Below are 5,426 nucleotides of genomic sequence, written 5' to 3' on the forward strand. Positions count from 1 at the left end.
ATTTGTCTCCGTTTCGATACGCAACCCAATGTGTACCTGGTCCAATCTGTGAATCCAGGTTAATGATACCAACTTCATCTTTTTTCATCTTTTGTGGTAGATTATCTCTGCTGAAAATGCCTCTGAAGTGTTTTATTTTGAGTTTTTTGACCCAGTCAATGAGTTCAAAGTTACTGAGTGGTTTATTTATGAATTTCACAGAATGTCTCCGATTAATGGAATCCCCTTGAATGGACTGTTTTTGCCTAACAACAGACCTTTTCCTTTTTTGGTTTTTTTTTTCCCTTTACCATACTGATCCCATGTACCGAAAAATGGAGGCGGTCGATAATTAACTGGTAGGACCAAACCACCATCTTTTTTGGTTGTGTTTGGAACAAAAACTGGGACCGATCTTCTGGATCTACTTCTATCCACCTGCAAGCCTTTACCCATTAATGCATTCAAAACCATTGGAATGCCAATTGAAGCCAGTAAAGTACCCAAAAAACCTCCTGATTGTGTCTTAGTTGGTTTAATTACAATCTGTCCACCAGTATGTATTGCATTGACAATTTGCTTCTTTTGTGCTTCAGTGAGCCAATCTTTGTATTTTATTAATTGATCAATTTTATTTTGAGGAATGAGGAAACCACCAGCTTGTCCTCTACCAAATATTTTATTGACTCCAACATTTGCAAGCCCAGAAAGTGCTCCAGTAGCTAATGGTCCAACTGCTTTTGCTGCCATTGGTAGTAATTTTGTGCCAATTTTGAATAATGATGACCAAAGACTGCCTCCTTGTTGTACAGCTTTTCGTATCTGTGTTTTGCTTATTTTAATATCTGCTCCAGTTTTGTTTTGCATTGCCTTTTTCAACCTATTTATTTGTGTTTTGGTTAACATCAGCTGATCCGGACCAGTTAATTCAGAACTGGATAATCTTATTGTTATTGCTGAATTGTTTTTTAATGCTTTTGCTAGTTTATCTTTTTGCCCAATTGATAGTGTTACTCCATGTGAATGATAAGTTGTCATATCTTTTATATAACTAACGTTACATTAAAAATTTATTCCATTTATCGAAACAATAGTTTGCCATCCTTCTGGATGAGTTCAGCTTCTTGTTCATATAATGTCAATGCATAAACTGAATATGCAGTTGCAGTTGTGCCAGATAATTCATAGTGGAATGTCAGCTTTGTGGTACCATCTTTGATATCCATTTTTTGTTTTGTTAAATCGAAATACAAGAATGGGAATAGTGTTTTGAAATTGTTGACATTCAATAAAGTTCCTTGACTGTACTCATTGTTTGCATGCACATATTTGAGAATATCTCTGTAAACTCGAGTCAAATCAGCCTCTGGAGTGTAATGTACATCAGGATATTCATTGCCATTAGCCACAGATAAATGACAATTTAGCAATGTTCTGGGATCTGTTGATACACTAAATGTATTGTACAAAAATGGATTTACTGTTTGTGCAGCAAGATTTGCATCATTGATAATGAAAACAAATACATGCCTTGGCTTTGAAATCCCACTTGTTATCTGAAAATTACCACTTCTTTGTGTTGAAGAATTACTTCTCTCAATATTTTCTCGCAAATAAACCCATTTATGTGGCTTCAAAAACTGACTCATATACAGTGATTGTCCTTCTGAATTGAAAGTGATTCGTGGCACAATAAGCTCCATTCTGGTAATAATTACACGACAATCAGCCCCAGCTTGCCATATTAGAATAGTATCAGATTCAATCTGCAAATTTAATTCCAATCTTGTTGATGGTAATAACTCATCCATCAATGCTTCAAAGAATGAGTATCGATTCAATGGTATTTCTGTATTGACAACAACTGATAGACCCAAAAGTGCTTTTCTTGCAGCAAATCCTTTATTGTAGTTATCTTCAGCCGATCGTTCTTCAGCGTGTCGGTTTGTATCCAGATAGAAAAACTCATTTGTTGCTGTCGATTGAGCATATCCTGGACTATATTCCAATAGATTTTTAATATTTACACAATGATTGGCATCATTACAATCATATACCATTTTACCATTCAATCTTACATCGAAATCATGTATAAGACTGTGTGAACCATTAACAATACCATTATGGTCTTCAGCTGCTATATTTGCATTTTGCATTGTTTGGACTTTAAAACCAACTGATATTCTTGCATTATACCAATCAAATGGAGTCACTTCTCCTGTGTTGTCAACAACAAAACGATAACCATCTTTCTTTTGTGACCTATTATTTCCTGGATTACCAGTATTCAATGGTGTCTCCAATTGGAAGAAGACATCTTCATATCTCTCAATGTATTTTGGATTTCTGAATGATTTCATTTATACAGATATGTTACATTATTTTCATTTTCTCCTTCTTTTGAGTTTTCCACCGGATATCATCTGATTTACTCTCTCAGCTATTTGAAAATCAGTCAGTGGCTGCTCCATTTTTGGTTGGCTCATTGTCACTGATTTTGTTTTGGAAGGTTGTTTTTTGCTCAATAATTGAATTATTTTATCACCTGCTTTATTACCAGCAAACTCACCAGTTTTGGTGACTGCTTTTTCAGCTGCAGTTTTGGCTCCTTTCTTAGCTAATTCTTTTGCTGTTTTTCCGAAAAGTTTTGATCCAACTGATCTGAAAACATCCATAATTCCTTCACCATGGATATGTTTCATCGCATAACGACCCAATTCTGGGTCAAAACGTGGCTTAAATTCACTTTGTCGTACCATATATTGATATATTATATTAAACTAGACCTGAGAATCAAGCTCATGAACCAGTCAATGCCATTCAAGTCAATTGGCCGACCCAAAGCGTCAGTCACTGTTATCCCCATTTCTGAAATAATTGATTTGGAAACTGGGCTGTATAATGCTCTTTTTGGCTCAAAAGTAAAGGGATAACTCCTTGTTAAATTGTCAGTGGGTATCATTATCAGTGTATTTGTGAATCGTCCATCACTGAGGCTATCAGTTATTATATCACAATTAATGTCCAAAACGTCAATATCATTGGTAATATTTGGCAATTTTGTCCCATGTTCAGTTTGGCTAATTAACTTTGGTTCAAATCCAATAAGCGCCCCAAAATTAGAGTTTCTAATATCAAGCTTCCATTGGTTGTCTAGCTCAATGACAACTCTATATGATGAAAGCACAAAATACAGATTGATGCCCTAGCTGGAAGATGGTTTATCTCCATTTTGAATTATTGATTGAGTGATATAATCATCAAGATCATCATATGAATACATTCCATCAACAAATGTGATTGTCTTCCAATTTGTACCATTATCTGGGCTGTATTTTATTGTATTATTGTTGTATCCTGCATTGACATTATGCCATGAATATGTCATTGAAACTCGATCAACAGCTAGCTCATGTCTCATTGTTGTGTCAAGCTTCAATGGGGGATCAAATTTGATAATAAAGTCTTCAGGCCGACTTCGACCTATTTTCTGTCGGTTAACAGATGAAATATGTATCGCTCTTTCTTGCATATATACTTCAGTTATATAATTAATTATATAACTGATTACGCGACCTAGCGAATTATATATTGTTGCAATAAATCAATGAGTTGTTTGTTGTTTATCAAGCCAAGTTGATTCAATTTATGGGCTATTTGTGAAAATTCCTCTTTGACTCCATTATTGCCAGCCAAAATGGATCCACCAAGCAATTCCATTCTGTCAATCAAATCATTAGCATCATTGAAATAAACAACACCAGAGCCCAATTTCTTGAATTTTTTGCTGGATTTATGGATTGGAATCTCACTGAGTTGGTTCAATTCATCAAATACCATTTTGGCAATATCACTGTATTTCTTCTTTGAATTAAATCTCTTGGTCAATAAATCGATTGTATCGAAATCAACCTTTTTGTCCATAACTTTGCGTTTATCTTTTGTTGCCACAAGTCTGAGTTGTCCCATTAATTTTGGAATATCAATCATCAGTCCACCATATTTCCCAGAAGATGATATTTTGTATGCATTTCTCTTTGGTTGAGTATAACCAGAACCTTTTTTGATGGTTTTCATTCCTTCTGGGATTATTTTAATGCGCCCTCTGTATTTTTGCAATAATTTTATATCTTCATCTATTTTATCAATTTTGTCTTTATTCTTGGTCTTTCCTTGCCCCTTGGATAAAGGTCCCTTCTTTGTTCCAAGTTTTTTCAACATTTTGCTAATATTAGCATCGTAATCCTTGATGTCAATATCTCCTTGCATAGAAGCTTGGAGAACAGAACTCGGAGGTGCAAGATCGTGTTGCATCAATTTTTGGATTTCATCAATATCAAAACCAGCATCCAAATTTGATTCAACATCAGGTGACATCATTAATGGTTTATAGCCAATTGGTAGCTTTGCTTCTGGTGGTTTTGTTTCTGGTTGATAAGTTAACATAGCAATGTCTTCCAAACCTGAAGTTAACGCTTTTTGGTTTTTCTCCAATTGTTCAATCAGTTTGTCTTGTTTTTCATCAATTGTTTGTTTTGTTTCCTCTTGAGCTTTAATAATTGGTTTGAAAGTTTCTGATAAACCTTGTTGTAAATCTTGTTTATCATGCTTGTACTCCTTCAATGTATCTCTAACTTGTTTGGTTATTGTTCCAGCCTTAATCTTGGCTTCAGATAATTGTTTTAATCTCTGTAGATCCATTATATTATTAACTTATATAATGTATTGATATACATGGAAATCCCAAATTATGATAGACATGATAAAAACACTAATTTCAAAAGATTGTATGGTTACATGCCAAGTGACACGTTTCGGATGTTAATATGTGGTAATTCAGGATCTGGAAAGACAAATTTATTGTACCATATGCTGATGAAACCACTTTTGTATTATGATAGAATACATTTGTATGCCAAAAATTTGGAGCAACAAAAATACAAGGATATGCTACAAACATTGACTGATATATCAAATAGTGTCGGGTATAATGTCCTTGTTTGTAGCAATGATGATATAATTCCAGTGGAGGAATTGAAGGATGAAGATGCCCAGAAGATAGTCATATTTGATGACTTTATTTGTGAAAAAAACCAGAAACCATTGATTGATTATTTCATTCGTGGCAGACACAAAAACTGCTCTGTTATTTATCTGAGCCAATCGTTCTACAAAACACCAAAAGATATTCGACTCAATTGCTCTCATTTCTGTGTCTATGACTTTCCTAGCAGCAATGAAAGAGGTCTGATATCCCGTGAGTTGGGTGTCGAAAAGGATAAATACATTAAAGCAACCAAAGAGCCATTTTCATTTCTATATGTTGATAAGCCCATGAAGAGAATTAACAGGAATTTTTATGGAACAATATAACCAAATGATATAAATGGGAATATTCAACGAACATAGTTCATCGTCTTCTTTCACAACGGTTCCTCTTCAAGGAG

This window comes from Pavona decussata, unplaced genomic scaffold (assembly GCF_977016875.1).
Source record: "Pavona decussata unplaced genomic scaffold, jaPavDecu1.1 SCAFFOLD_21, whole genome shotgun sequence".
Classification (NCBI taxonomy): Eukaryota; Metazoa; Cnidaria; class Anthozoa; order Scleractinia; family Agariciidae; genus Pavona; species Pavona decussata.